Below are 16,841 nucleotides of genomic sequence, written 5' to 3'. Positions count from 1 at the left end.
CCATATATATATATACATATATATATATATACTCAAAATGGACTATAGACCTAAATGTAGAAGTAAAATTAAAGCTAAACTTAAAAATAAACATTAGTGGAAAATATGTGTGAAAATAAACATGGCAGTGCCAATCATAGATTCTTAAAAAATGGAAAATTAACATTTTTGGAAACATCTTTTTAAGTAAAAGATAAAACTCTAGATCACTGAAAGATATTTCAAACTGTTTTTTTTTTTTTTTTTCAAAATAAGTAGCCTTGACTGGGGAAAATATGTATAAAATGTAAATCTGACAAAGGATTTTAATTCATCCTATATGAAAATTTCTTACAGATTGAAAACATGCATACAAATAATCTAATAAAATTATTGGACAACATAGGTAAGAAACACTTCACCAAGGAAGATGAATAAAAAAAATATTAAGAGATGAAAAAAATATGAAAAGATGTTTGACTTAATTTTCTTCAGGGAAATGGTTATTAAAATGATAATGAGAATTCACTACAAATTCAACAAAATGATTCCCTTAAAAAACACTGACGGTATCAACGTTTTGAGACTACTTGGGGCAACTGGAAATCCCATTATGGCCAGTGGGGATATAAAATGTTATAGCCACTCTGGAAAATTCTTTGACCGTTTCGTATATAGTTAAAGATTCAATTACCATGTTATGCACCAATTTCACACCTACGTATTTATTCAAACAAATGAATTTACGGGTCCACATAAAGGCTTTTACATAGATTTACTCATAATAATTCCTGTTTTCAAACACAAAATAACCAAAACATTCTTTGATAGGATAATGCACTGATGGTGTCGTATCATAAAAATAGAGTATTACTTAACAGGAATAGTAACAGGTTGATGCATGCAATGAACCTTGAACCTCAAGATCATAACAGTAAGAGAAGGAAAAAAAAAAAAAAAAAAAACAGTAAGAGAAGGAAGGCAGGCTCAAAATACTCTATGCTTTATGATACTACTTATCTGACTCTCTAGAAAATGGAAAAAAAATATGGAGAAGGAGATGAGATCGGTGGTGGCCAGGGTCTGGGCTTGGGGGAGAAAACTGAGTGCGAGTGACCCTAGTAATGGAAGTTTGGTCGAAATGCTCTGTATCATGAATTAGATGCTGACTACACAACTGTGGACATTTGTCAAAACTCACCAACGCGTATACTTAAAATTGGTGAATTTTATTGCATATAGATTGCACTGCGAGAAGACTGGTTTATGTAACACGTGGTGCACATGACGCATAAAAATTTCAGTCTATATCAGCTACTGTGAAATCGTGTGAAACTATTTTCATTTAAACATTCTCTCTGCTTGCGTATCAGTAATATTTTATATTCTACTTTTTGTTTGTATTCCTTATGCTCTGTTTATTCCTGTGACTTACTCATTCCACAACTGGAAGACGGTATCTCTCCTCCCCTTCACCCATTTTGCGCCATCCCCACACCTCTCCCCTCTGGGAGCCATCAGTTCCTTCTCAGTATTTATAGTTCTGATTTACTTTTTGTTTACCGCCCCACTTTTTTTAGGATCCCATTAATGAGTAGAATCATATGGTATATGTGTTTCTTAGTCTGACTCATTTCACTTAGCATTACATCCTGAAAGTCCATTTGTGTCTCAAATGCCATGATCTCATCCATTTTAGGGCTGTGCCATATTCTATGTTATGTATATAATAATAGGATTATATATTCATTGTCTGACTTGTATGGGTCTCTGATAAGAAATCTATTATTTTACCTATTTTTTTTGTTTTTCTGCACTACTGTAACTTTCTCCCCCAGCCTCTTTTAAGATTTTGCCTTTTTACCTCTATTTTTGCCTTATCATCAATTTCCTTACATGTATTGTGACTGTATTTCACTTAATTTCGTGAAACTATGAATTGGGATTTAATCAATTTTTGAAATATTTGACCATTATTCTTAAAGATGCTTAATTCTAACAATAAGAGCATATATTTTAAGCCACTTTAATTTGGTGATGCTTTTTGTGCTCATTTTTCTGTTTTCCCTTTCAGTGCCTCATTTTGAATAATGACTATTGCTGTGGCTTCATGTTAAATGATCTTTCTGCTAATTTGTTGACAATCCCACCCAGTGTATTTTTCATTATGGCTATTATATTTTTCACCTCTGGTGATTGCATTTAAGTCATTTTCATATCTTCTATTGTTCTCTTCATGGACATGTTTCCTCCTACATTATTAAACATATTGAGGCTATTTATAATAGGCATTGTAATGCCTTTGTCCTCGAATTCCATTAAATCTGTTAATTCTGATTGTTTTAATAGGATAACAGTTGTGATTTTAATTCTTGTGGTCTGAATTCTATTTCTTTAAAGAGTGCTGCACTTTTTTTGGGGGGGGGGAACCATGTATTTAATTTACTTAGAATCAGTTTAGTCCTTTAGAGATTTACTTTTAACCCTTTTTATAATGAGTCCAGAGCAATCCTTACCTAAAGCTAATTTGACCTTGTTAATAAGGTGATACCCTGCTGAGAATTCTCTCTCAAGGCACATGTATTTTTAGTTAGTAGTTGGTTAGTTAGTTAGTTAGTTAGTTAGTTAGTTAGTTAGTTAGTTTCAGTCTGGCTGATGAGAACCTAAGCTATTTTCATTCCCATGTGAGCTCCAGAAACTTCTTAGTCACTTTCCATTGTCTCTTAGAATGTCTAAGAATGCACAGATCAGCAGCATCCATCCAAAGATTTGAGGAGAGTCCTTTGAAGATCTCCCAAAGTTTCCCTATGCAGTTCCATTGTATCTGATGTTAAACCCTGCCAATTCTAACTAGCTCGACATCTTCAGAATCTGATCTTTGTCTCTTCAAATCAGCAAGAATGCCGGGCTTTCTTTGAAAGCCTCTCCTTCCCTTGAGTTCTGAAGTTTGTCCACAGGATAAGCATGGAAAATCATAGGATTCTTCTGGGCTCTCTTGCATCAGGCATTGAAATCCAGTGCTGTTGTTTCCCCACGTCTGATAACATCTCATGCTGGTGTTCGGATTTTCTGGCATATGTGGTGACGGTGGAGGGAGACATAATTATGGCAGTAGTTAATTTTCCATAGGCAGAAGGAGGAATTTGTACAATCCCTTTACACGTATTAACCACTATAGTCCTCACAGGTCCCAGAAGTAATTGTGTCAAATTATTCTGTTATCAACTTGGTCAAACTGGGAATAGATTTTTTTTCAAAATCCAATTTTCTATTTGCGGGTTTAAGGTTAACCAAATCAGGCACTTTCCCAAGGTATGAGATGAAGAAGTTGGAAATGGCCATGATTCGCTGAATGCAGCTGTGGTTAGATGTGATAACATTTGTGAGGCACCCAGGAGCTTTCAGAGTGTTCCACTGACTCAACTCATTTTCCAGTTCTTTCTGAGTTCTGGTTCTGCGATCTAACAATAAATTCTGGTCCACCACTGGGCTTTGGATATAGACTCACAGGGGCCATGGGTTCACACCCCTCCTCTAACAGCTCCCTCTTTGTACTCCCCTTTCCAAAGCTGAATTACGTGCTTCTCAGACTGACAATGTGTGACTCAGCTGAGTTCCTCCCACCTGCATTATGACATTCATTGTCCTGTCTCTTTTCACAATTGCACAAGCTTTAATTTCCTATTAACAAATCACTTCTCCTACAATGCATTGAAGTTCCATATCCATTTGTTTACCTTTGCTGTTACAGAAGGACTTATGATGATCTCTAGTTTTTAAATAAGTAATATAGGAAGTGGAAGTAATTTGTAATTTTTAAAAAAATGTTAAAAAGCTAATAAGTAGAACAGTTAGAATTTAAATCCAGGAAGTCTGTTTCGGAAATCCATCATTTTATTCACCATTTCATATTGACTCTTTAAAGCTCTAGACTTAGGGGCACCTGGGTGGCTCAGTGTTTAAGTATCTGTCTTTGGCTCTGGGCGTGATCCCGGGGTCCCAGGATAGAGTCACACATCAGGCTCCCCGCAGGGAGTCTGCTTCTCTCTCTGCCTGTGTCTCTGCCTCTCTCATCAATCAATCAATCAATCAATCAATCAATCAATCAATCTCTGTACTTAACAGTAGCAATGAAATAAATGTCATTTTTTAACATTTTTATTTATTTCCTAGAACTGTTTGCCAACTCTCACATGCATATAATCACTACAGAATATTAAAATTAAATTCAAGAATATATTTTGTTTCTGTTTTATGTCAAGTACATATATAAAAAGATAAGCATTTTGTGAATAAAAATATCAAGATATAGACTACAGAAAAATATATCTGAATAAGAAATAAATATTGATACATTTTTATAAATTCAAATATATGTTGATATTAACCTTTTATTAGCTCATGTTTTTTCTGTTGTAATTATGCCATAAGTTCTATTTCTTTTAAGAATTTACTATTAAATATCCTCACCTCCACACTTATATTTTGCATGAAAGAATAGAGACTCAAGTTATTAACTAATCATCTCAAATGTCTGAAAATACGTAATATTTCAGTGAATATTAATATTCATAAAACAAATTAAAATGAATAACATGCTTACACTTATGCATTTACTAAAACATGTGGATAAATATGTCTCATTGACTCATATTTTTGTTCCTAAATACAAAATAATTTTCAAAAAGCAGAAAATATTTTTATTGCTTTACTTACTAATTCAAGACATATGCAATTTCTTCAATGTTTCAGGGACCTAAATTTTATAAGCAATGTTTTTCATTAGTGTTGATTGTCTTATTAAATGCCAGATTATATATTATATATAATTCAAATCACTAGGTAGTTAATTGTGTGTATAATGTTTACACAGTGTCAACTGAATTTGCAAATATAATAGTAGCTTAAAATATGTTGTCATTTGTTAGACAATCGGCAGAGTACCTGGTTTAACTGATAGAGTACTGATAAAACTAGGCTTTTACTTTTGTTTGTAAAAATGTCATGCTAATGTCCAAAGGAACAGACTTAATTTTTGTTTTCATTTGCAAAGATCTACATAGCTTTTCATATATATATATATATATATTTGATTTTAAATTACCAATGATTTAGATATTTAAAAAATACAAAAAATAATACATATTTAGAACAAATAGTACAAAGACACTTTATGGGATGTTAGACTACAGAGTACCTCCCCTGGATCTATAAACTGGTTTAGGGCAGCCCGGTTGGCTCAGCGATTTAGCTCCTGCCCTTGGCCTGGGGTGTGATCCTGGAGACCCAGGATCGAGTCCCACGTGGGGCTCCCTGCATGGAGCCTGCTTCTCCCCCTGCCTGTGACTCTGCCTCTCTCTCTCTCTCTCTCTCTCTCTCTCTCTGTGTCTCTCATGAATAAATAAATAAAATCTTTAAAAAATAAAAAAATAAACTGGTTTATAAATGATTTTGAACCACTGCTTTCTTATCTGTAATATATAAAGGAAGACAATGGGGTAATCTCTTCCAGCTATACAATGATATGAACTTCAATCTAAGTAGTTAACATTTTGAAATATACCCAGTGTATTTTCACTGCCTTGTTGGTCATTTTTACTCTGAAAACTACTACCAATGGAGTAGGGCATGAAGATGAATCTCAGTGGTCCAAAGAAATATTAATATTGCCATAAGTAAAATGATTTAACTTCTGGAGCATACCTTTAAGAGAAACTCACAACCAAAATAATGGCTTGAGAAAGGCTGGCTTTGTTTTGAATTTAAAGGTGCTTTCCTTTCTTGGAAATCATTGGTTATACAATTTAAACTATGTATCCCTGCGTAAGCATCCCATAATGACAAATCGGAGCAGTACCCAGATTCTAAACCTGCCTTGGTGGCATAAAACTGTCTGATTTGTGTGTGTGTGTGTGTGTGTGTGTGTGTGTGTGTGTGTGTGTGTGTGATGTTTGTAGCTACATTAGTCATTTCGGGCTGTCATCACAAAATAATATAGATCAAAGAAAAGTATTTTCTCACAGTTCTGGAGTCTGGGAGTCAAAGATCAGGTTGGCGGCATGGTCAGTCTGGTGAGACCTCTGTTCCTAGCTTGCAGATGGCCACCTTCTTGCTGTTTCTTCCTACAGTGGAGAGAAAGCGAGGGAGCATGTTCTCTTGGTATCTCTTCTTCTTAGGGCTCTGATCCCATCCTGAGGGCCTCTCCTCCATGACCTCATCTAAACCCAATTATCACTCAAAGATCACATCTCTAATTACCATCCCACCTGGGGTTACTTGGCTTCAGCATATGAAACTGAGGAGCACACAATTCAGTACATAGTCATGGTATTTCTATAATTTCCTGTTCACATTTCATATCATTTTGGTTTTATTTTAGCTTCAGATAATCATTTCTTACTTTCTGAGAAATATATCTCTATGTGTAAATGGGGTGTCTCCCTACCTGCTGGGGAGCTGAGTGTCACAAGAACACATCTTCCATGTACTAGATGTTATCATCTTGCAGCTTCTTCTCTACCCTTCAATCTCCTAATGATATTTTGCCTTATGTATGTGAGCTGCCATAGGTCTGATTTTTATTTTTCTGTTTGAATTCATTCTACCCATTCCAAGATGTTTCCTCAACAATAAAAATTTAACGATTCAAAAAAAAAAAAAAGAATTTTAAAGTAAAAAAAAAAAGTTAATAACCAGTCTATATTTATTTCAGCAAATTACAGTTATATTTTCCAAGCTAACTTACTCAAAGACAAGGATTTTTTTAAGACTGTATGTTCAGTTGAAAGAAAAATTGCTTTTTCAGTTATAGGTATCATGAAAATTACATAATTTATAAGTAGATATTGACTTTCTAAAATGAACATGGAAATTTATTGATCACAATGTATATCTTTATCCAGGCAACTTGAGAAATAATTAATCTTGATATTCATAGAAAATTTAAATCAATAAATGCATTATTACTTATAACTAAAAACTATAAGCAAACCGTGAGAAGCATTAATATTACCATTTTGTGAGCTGCTTTGATATTTTAACAATGTACTTTGAGACTTCAGTTCTAAATAGTAGCATCTCTTAAAATTATTTAGCTAACTAAAGTTTGTGTTAGGTAATGTCTCAAGATTACAACCATATGAAATGTTAAGGGACGCCTGGGGCCCCGGGATCGAGTCCCACATCAGGCTCCCTGCATGGAGCCTGCTTCTCCCTCCTCCTGTGTCTCTGCCTCTCCCTCTCTCTGTGTCTCATGAATAAATAAATAAAATACTAAAAATAAAATAAAATAAAATAAAATAAAATAAAATAAAATAAAAAAGTGTTAAGCAACTAGCTGAATCAAAACCTAACAGATGATGCAGTATACAGACTTTTTTTCATTTACTTGAAAAATAAATTTTAATAATCAACAAATTCTAATCAAAATGCTCCTTTTATTTTCATATCCACTTCAAGTTTGGTTTTAAGTAACGGGGTCTGTTCCTTATATCACCAACAAATTTTTACACAAGACTTAACTACTTCATATACTGGTAGGAGGTGACATGGATTCTGATACTTGTTTTTCCTTTGTGACTTTGAGTATTTAGATTTAATGATAATAAAAAAAAATGATCTTAACCATCAAAGCATTGAGTCATATGTTACAGGGCTAGAAAGCCAAAGGAAACACTGTCCTTGCACTTAAAGAGCTTACGACTCCTTTGGGGTGTAGATGAAAGTAAGAAAATTATGCAAGTTATCATGATACAACATAGACTGTAAAGGCCTTTGAAGAGATTATTTAAAATGAGAAAATCTTAAAAGGAAGTAAATATTATAGTGATGAGATAGCATTCAAGATGGACTTTTAAATTTGTGTAGAATTACAAAGACCGAAACAGACAGTAGGTTAAAGGGCACTGCAGTCAGAGAAACAGCAGGGAGCATGGGGGAAATGGGTAGAGTGAGAAACATGCCCAGAGAGAGCAAGTGAGAAAGGTCATTCTAGAGTGAGCACATGTAGGGGAATAATAGTATATAAAAATGGAAAAGTATTTTTGAATCATATTGTAGACTAATTTAATTGCCAGAACTTTATTGACTAACTCAATAAATAATTTATTTTGGACTAGAATTTCAGAGGTCATACCACATTAAGAACACATACTTCCCATTACAAGAAACACCAGGCCTCAGGAGTATACTGTGTTGTAGGAAAACAGGAACAAATGGCATAATTATAAGAATTTACCTAAACTACAATTATATGATTCTCAGCAGGCTGTGACAAAGAGGTGCACAGTACTTGAGGCTATATGATATAATATCTGATTTCATCAGAGGGACCAGAGAATTATCTAGAGAAAAAGATTTGAGTTCAGAAGGATAGAGGTCGGAGGAGGAGAATAGAGTCTTGCATGCATGTGAGAATATATGTGTACAATAAAAGGCTAGTGCAGATGGATCACAGATGGGAAAGTGTTGTCCTGTGATATGGGAGGTGGGAATGATGAGCCAGTCCCAGATGCTGTAGGGTCTTTTATTTGTTCTTTATTCTAAAAGTAATGAGAAATTATTTAAGAGAATAAGAAGAAGAACATTTTTATTACCAGAATTTCATTTTAAAAACATAGCATTCCCTACTGAGTGAAGAAGAATTGAAAGAGACAAAAAGGGTTTAGGGGAAGGGAAATGAAAATATCACCACAGTAAACCAGTTGAGAGAGAATGATTGTACCATAGAAGTGGTTTGGAGAGATATGTGTCCTAATTTAAGAAATATTTATTTTTTTTTTTTTTCTAATTTAAGAAATATTTAGATGGAAAATGGAGAGATGCCTGGGTGGCTCAATGGTTGCGCATCTGCCTTCAGCTCAGGTCCTGATCCCAGGGTCTTGGGATCGAGTCCCACATCGGGCTCCCTGTGTGGAGCCTGCCTCTCCCTCTGCCTGTGTCTCTGTGTCTCTCTCTGTGTTTCTCATGAAAAAATAAAAGAAACCTTTAAAGAAAAAATGAAAATGGAAAGTACATTGTGGAAAATTAGAAATTAGAGAAACAGAATTATCTAAAGTTATTCTTTGCACTGGATTACAATGTTTTGGTTGAATGATGGTTATATACATTCTGATAGAGAACCCAGGTGAGACTGAAAAATGAAATGGTTTAAAGGAGGAAGTCCATAAACTCAGCTTCAGATATCTATGAGGTTCCTTTGAAATAGACACCCAGGCAAAGATGAGAATTTGCAATTTCAGAAAGAGTGAGTCTAGATTGGATATATAAAGTCATTGCATGGGTGTCTGGATGGTTCAGTGGGTTGGGTGTCACCTGCAGCTTGTGTCATGATCCCAGTGTCCTGTGATCCCCTATGTGGGCTCTATGTTCTGCGGGGACCCTGCTTCTCCTTCTGACTGCCACTCCCACTCTCTCTGTCTCTCTCTCTCTTTTTGTCAAATAAATAAGTGTGGTCTTTAAAAAATAGTCAATGCTTGAGCATTGCACAGGTAATTATTGGTATTGGAGCAGTAAGTGAGCACCGCTTGGGAGCAATAAAAATGTAAAAATATATCCCAAAAGGCTGACCAAGTAGAGTGGGGAAAAGCAGAAAGGAGATCAGAAAAGGATAAGTGAGTGTTAAAAGAAAGCCTAGAGTGTGATGTCACAATATTGTTTCAAGAAAGAGCCCACAAAAATAAATAAATAAATAAATAAATAAATAAATAAATAAATAAATAAATAAAGAAAAAAAAAAGGAAGAGTCTACAAGAGCAGAAGTGCTGAGATAGCAAGTAAAAGGATATTGACCATCAGCTTTCCAGGTGGAGAGATCAATGAAGATGGTAGAAATGCTACTTCAAAAAAAAAAAAAAAAAAAAAAAGAAGGAAGGAAAGAAAGAAAGAAGAAAGAAAGAAAGAAAGAAAGAAAGAAAAGAAAAGAAAGAAAAGAAAAGAAAGAAAAGAAAAGAAAAAAGAAAAAAAAGAAAAGAAAAGAAAAGAAAAAAAAAGAAAAAAAAAGAAATGCTACTTCCGGGAACTTACAGTAGAGATAGAAGATTGTTCTGGGTGAAGGAGGAAGAGGCAGACACAGAAATGGAGCCAGTGTTCCTAGGTGCCTATTTCAAGGATTGGCTTACATAGGGGTGACAACTCTGTAATTGGAGAAGCAGATAACTAAAATGGAGGATTTAAAAAAAAAAGAAAAAAAAACTGGACTATTGAGCATATTCAATGGGAAAGTGAAGAAAACGAGACCCTAATCCTTTTGGTACATGATTTAAACCATTAATTTTCCTGTTAGAAAACTAATACACCCAAAATAAAATGATGAGTTGGAGCTAAGGCCCCTGGGAAGAGGCAAAAGAAAAGAAGGGCTGATGCGCTCAAGCTTACTGTGGGCTTTCAGAGTGGATGTACGTTGATGGCAAAGAGATGGAAATAGAGAGGCAAAGAGACTGATGAATAGTTTTTGAAAAGATAACACCTAGTGCCACCGGTGGAGGTTCTTACCTGGAAATTAGAGAGACGTGTGGGAAATAAAGACAAACGGCAAGGATACAATCCTTGGTGTCTGAGAGTAGATGATGACATAATTCATAGGGAGGATGAGGTGTTTCCTCACAGACAGGTTGAGGATGACCCTCACTTCAGCGAATCTGCTCGTACAATGTTCATCGATGGCCTCCACGTTGCCGAGCCCGATGGTTAGTTTTCTAACTTCATTTTGCTTGGAACTGTTCGTAGCATTTACTACGAGTTCTCAGCACTTCCTAAGAGATCCTTTCTCCATCTGGCTTTAGGAAACCCTCTCCTGAATTTGTCCAAAGGCACTGTCATCCTTTTGTGATTTCTTGGCAAAATTTTGCAGAAATCCAGGGCTCAGTTCTTGGATATCTCCAGTTTACTAACTTCCTGGGTGACATTTTCTATTAAACGGCTTGATTCAGTATCTGCAGACCAGCGAGTCCTGCATTATTAGTATCTCAATCCAGAATTCTAACAAGATATCTTTTTAATACTAGACTATTTTTGCTTGAAAATTAAAAAAAAAAAAAAGATTTTTTAAAAAAAATTAACGTGATCCAAACCCACTTCCTCATGGGAGTCTCTTAGTAAGAACATGCCAATCTTGCACTCTTTCTTTCTTAAACTCATAAGTAAACCCTTTCCCCCCTTTTCTTGTTCTTAGGTCAAGAGTCACACCTCACATCCATTTCATTATCTGAGCACTTCTGTCTGTCGCTACTGCTCTCAGACCCCTTCCTTACTTCTCCCATCACTGGTCTTCTTCAGACCTGCCGCCCACCGCGCTCTTTTTGGTATGAACTAGCCATGCTCATACTTGGAAGAATTATACCTGCTTCTCTCTCCTCTTGGAATAGCCTTACCTTTATATTCACAAAGCTTGCTCTCTCGTCTTAAGTCTCTGCACATATTTATTTTTATTTTTTTTAATTCTCCCTGAACACCATTATAAAAAGCAGCCTGAAAAAAAATAATAAAAAATAAAAAAAATAAAAATAAAAAAAAATAAAAAGCAGCCTGCCTCACGTCCATACTCTCTATAACGTTGGCATGATTGGTTTTCCCCATGGTGGTATACCGTGCCATGTGCAGTTTGTTTTTACTATTTTATCTTCTTATCTCATTGTCCCCTCTGGCTAGAGTAGCACCATCCAATGGGATTTTCTGCATAATGGAGTTGCTCTACATCGGGGCCTTCCAATCTGGTAGCTGCTACCACGTATGTATTTTGATAACATGAAATGTCCATAGAAGGACTGAGAAAATGGGCTTTAATTTTATTTAACTTTAAATTGTAATTTAAATCGTAATTAAAATATTTAAATTTTAATTGTAATTTAAATAGCCACACATGGTATATTATCTTGGATAATGCAGAGCTAAAATGTAAGCTGCTATGGCAAGGATTGTTTTTGTCTTGTCTACTTCTTTAATTGTTTTGCATAGGCCACTGTCTAAAGTACAGTATGTGCTCAATAAATAGATTAATGAACAAAAGTAGGAGTCCGGGGGCACCTGGGTGTCTCAGTCGGTTAAAACGTACGCCTTCAGCTCAGCTCATGATCCCAGGGTCCTGGGATCGATTCCCCACATCGGGCCCCCTGATCAGTGGAGAGCATGCTTCTCCCTCTCCCTCTGCTGTATCACTCCAGCTTGTGCTCTCTCCCTGGCTTGCGCTCTCTCCCTGAAATAAGTAAATAAAATCTTTTTAAAAAGTAGAAGTACAGGGATGCCTGGATGGCTCAGAGGTTGAATGTCTGCCTTCAGCTCAGGGCACAATCCTGAGTCTAGGGATCGAGTCCCGCATTGGGCTCCCTGTGAGGAACCTGTTTCTCCCTCTATGTCTCTGCCTCTCTCTGGGTGTGTCTCTCATGAATAAATAAATAAAATATTTTTTTAAAAAAGTAGAAGTCCAGTAAGTAGTTAACCATATTAAATCTAAATCACAAGAGATGATTAATATAGATAAAACCAGAGGTAAAGAGTTTTTTTTTTTTTTTTTTAATCTGAGTTTAAAAAGACAGTGAATAAGCAAACAATGGTATTTTAAGAAGATGTTTCAAGAAGGAGATACTTGCAACTAAATATTTGGAAGAGTTTGAGAAGAATGAAAAGCCACAAAATAAGACCCTTGAATTTGAAAAAAAAAAAATGATAGTCATGAGCAATTATAGATAGAGAAGAATCAGTGTCTCGGTAGAGGAGTGTCAAGAAATTCATCCTAAATCCAAAAAAAAAGTTTAGGGTGGGATTGGATTTGGGAACGTTGGATAAATTAGGCAAATCAGTCCACTTGGCTATTAAAAACTGGAAGGAAAATAGAAGTTATAATGGTGTTGGAGAAAATTAGAATCTCTATTTTTTTTCTTTTATTTAATAGCAATTGAGTACACTTGTGACCCTTGTTGCAAAAATAGTGAGAGGTATTCTAAGAAGCAGAAAATAATTGATAGACTAGGCTCTCGGAGCAGAGAGTTTTGGATTGGCTCAGGTTATAGATTTAAATTGGAAAAGAAGATTCTCTGTCTTTCTCTGGAGTGGGAAAGAGACCACAGGAAGGTTGAGGGTAAGGAATATCTTTTCAGTCATCCTGGATCGTAACAGAACGAGGGGCAAGTATCTGATTTAAATAGAGAATAACACTGCTCCAGAATAGAGGAGCGCTGTGGAGTAGCAACGGAGGTCCAGCGGAGGTCAGAAAACATGAACAAATCATGTTTTCATGGACATTGCCAATCATATTTGGCAGCTCTGGTGTTAGAAGACAGGACCTATTAATTAAAAAAAAAAAAAAAAAAGTCAATCTGTGTCAAGATGACAAGAATCAGGGGACCCCTACAGAAAAAGAAAGAGAAATATAGTGTGATGATTGAACTTTCTGGAGGAGGTGGCATAGACTAATATCACACAGCGGAAGGCCCTCCCTAGGAGCTACAGGATGAAGCAAGACTGAAGCTGCATCCGTTCTTGTCCCAACAGATGTAAAGGTAGAAGTAAATTTAGCTCTTGTACCTAACACATAATTGCTGTACATAAAAATGAAAAAAAAAAATACCCAGAGGGGCACCCGAGTGGCTCAAGGAAGCACCCAACTCATCATTTCAGCCCAGCTCATGATGTCATGGGCTGTGGGATGGAGCCCCAGGTCAGGCCCCACACACAGCAGAGTCTGCTTGAGATTCTCTCTCTCTCCGCCCACTTGTGCACATGCTCGCTCGCTCTCTGTGTCTCCCAGATAAATAATTCCGAAGAACACCACCGAGCATAACGCTGATTGCAATGAACTACAAAATTGCTTACACATATTTCACAGTGTTGGCATTGGAATAGGATTTCTAGAGACTATTTCTCTCTTCCATGATGCGTTTCTTCAGGGTGTTGAGAATAAGGCCTTGTCCGGAGAGTAAATTCCCTCCCTCACCAAGTGAATGCAGATTGACTTCTCAGCACTAATTCTCATGTATCCGCATGTAAACATCACCCCTTAGACCCAGGCTACATTCTGTGAGCATCTGAAGACACCTTCCTGGTGTGTTGAGCATCTCGGCTCGCCCCAAGTGTGTGTGCGCCGTCGGGGCCTGCACCTGCTTGGCCCCCTCTGTACCCTCTGAGGGATGCCCTGCTGTTGGCGGTCCAGCCTTCTGACTGTGACAGTTAAAAATAAATATAACCTTTGGAATGTTGGTAGCTACCAGGCCGTGACCTCTGGAATGCCTCGTGTTCAACGCACTCTTTCTGAAGGTCCCTGCATTCTAGTTAGGAAATGCCAGGCCACTCACCCGGCCTTCTAGGCCCCTGGGGGACTTCTCCCTACATGGACTGATGACTTGCACTCCTGAATATAAAAGTCTCAGGTCCTTTGCATGCTTTCTTCCTGGGCCTCACATGTTCCTGCTTCTGGATTTCCTAATTCATTCTGTTACGATCCATCTGCGATGGACTGAACGTTTCTGGTCCCTTAGATCTACATGTTCCCATGAACTGACCAAGTCCCCCGCATGTACATGCTGAAACCCTACCCCTCACGGTGCTGTTACCAAGGAGGGGGGCTGCTGTGGGGTGATACGGTGATGAGGGTAGGGGCCTTACAAACAGGACGATGTCCTCAAGCAGGAGGCCCTGGGCCCATCCTCGGCCCCGTCTACCATGCAAAGTTGTGGTGTGAAGGCTACTGTCAGGAAAGACCGTCAGTCCCCTAAGACCCCAGACCTGCCAGGGTCTTGAGGGCAGCCTGCCTGGGCTCCAGGACAGTGAGAGACTTCTTACTGGTAAGCCACCCCATTTCTGGCCATTTATTTTTTTTTTAATAGGAGCTCAGATCGACACTACCTCAATTAACCTGCCAAAAACAAAGTCTTAGAGATCTGTGTTTTCTAATGTTTGCCTACCTTAAAAGAGTGAAATTGTATTTTGTCTTTATTCCACCTTCACATTTATGGTTTGGTTGGATGTAGGGGTCTACTTTAGAATTGAAGATACTCTTTCCACACTCAATGTTCTGAATGGGGGTTTGGTCTTGGTTTTTAATGGAAATCATTTTTTAATGTTTTTATTTATTTGAGAGAGAGAATGCATGAGTGCAAGAGCAGGGAGAGGGACAGGGGGAGAAGGGGAAGCAGGCTCCAGCTGAGCAGGGAGCCCATGGGGCTTGATCCCAGGATCCTGGGATCCTGGCCTGAGCTGAGGGCAGATGCTTACCCGGCTGGGCCACCCAGTCGCCCCACAACTGGAGTTTGGTACCCATCTTCACCATCCCTGCTTTATGACATGTTTGTTTGATTTTATCTCCTACTGTGTATTTTTCCCCAAATTTTCAAGATTTTTTTTTTTTTTTTTTTTTAATTTAAAAGAGCTGATCTTTTCACTGCTTTTGGTCACAGGTGCATTTTTTTAAATAAATTAATTTTATTTTTTTTAAGATTTTATTTATTTATTCATGAGAGACACACAGAGAGAGAGAGAGAGAGAGAGAGAGAGAGACAGGCGAGAGAGAAGCAGGCTCCATGCAGGGAGCCCGATGTGGAACTCGATCCCAGGTCTCCAGGATCATGCCTTGGGCTGAAGTCAGGCGCTTAACTGCTGAGCTACCCAGGGATCCCCTAGGTGCATTTTTTTTTTAACATATACAATCTCTTCTCAAAATCAGTGAGTTAAAAATGGTATCTTTCTGCAGTTGATTTAAGTTAATTGCTGGGGCAAGACGGCCAATGGTGCTGTCATTTTTCGCTAAAATTTGCTTTTGATTACTTGGTCTATCCCAGGTAGACAAAAAGGGTCTGGAAATAGATGGTTAAGTAAGAGAGACCTATAACATAATCCGATACTGGTCAGTTCTCTACCCTTCTACACCCCGGGTTGAGTTGTGAGGGCACTGCGCCTGCTCTCTCAGTCTGCTGGGCTGCTATGACAAAGTAGCATAGCCTGAGGGTCTTATACACCACAGGGACTTGTTTCTCACAGTGCTCAAAGCCAGAAGTCCAAAGTCAGGGGGCCAGCACGGTAGGGTTCTGGTGAGAGCCCTCTTCCACGTTGCAGACAACTACTGCCCTCCAGTTTTCTGCTCCTGTGGTGGAGAACAGAGCAGTTCTCTGCGGACTTTTATCAGGACATGAATCCCACTGGTGAAGCAGAGCGTCAGGACTTCATCTAACTCTGGTTACCCCTCATGGGCCCACCTGCTGGTAACATCCAAGGGGGGGTGATGGTTCAGCATATACATTTAGGGGGATACATTCATTCCACCACTCGCACACATGCATGTGTGTGTAGGTACACACACAGTGAGAGGAAGAGAAGGTGGAAAGAAAGGGAGAAAGATTTCTGGATGTTGGAAAAGTATGAGTAAAGTGTGAATAAAAAAACGAGAGCCATAAGTGACATAGCTGTTGTTTTCCTGTAACTAGACCTTACGCAATCACTTTTATTACTTCATTTTAGTAAACTTGTCTCAGTTGTCATTTGATCCCAGTACTTTAGAACCCTGTTCATTGCAGCTAATTCTCTTAGATCCATTTCCCAATACAACTCTGTTTATGCAAATGAGACCTTTCTTGGCTATAATCCTTTGGGCCTACCTTCAAATGTTCTCATTCTTTATATTATAATTGTATCTCTAGAATATCCTACCTTAGGTTTCAAAGGGAAAGTTGCAGACTCTGAAACTGTATTCTAGTTTATGATTAATATTGTATTGTTTGGCTATGAATTCCTCAAAAAAAGTAACTTATAATTGTGGGAGGCTGCATATATATGCATATGTGTTGTTTCTTACCTAGCATCCAAATTCAACATGTACATTGTTGAAAAATAGTAGAAATAATATAATTTTATGAACTTACTTTAGATTTCGGGGAACT

The sequence above is a fragment of the Canis lupus genome, chromosome 4 (genome assembly GCF_048164855.1).
Source record: "Canis lupus baileyi chromosome 4, mCanLup2.hap1, whole genome shotgun sequence".
Classification (NCBI taxonomy): Eukaryota; Metazoa; Chordata; class Mammalia; order Carnivora; family Canidae; genus Canis; species Canis lupus.
This window is presented reverse-complemented; position numbering follows the sequence as displayed.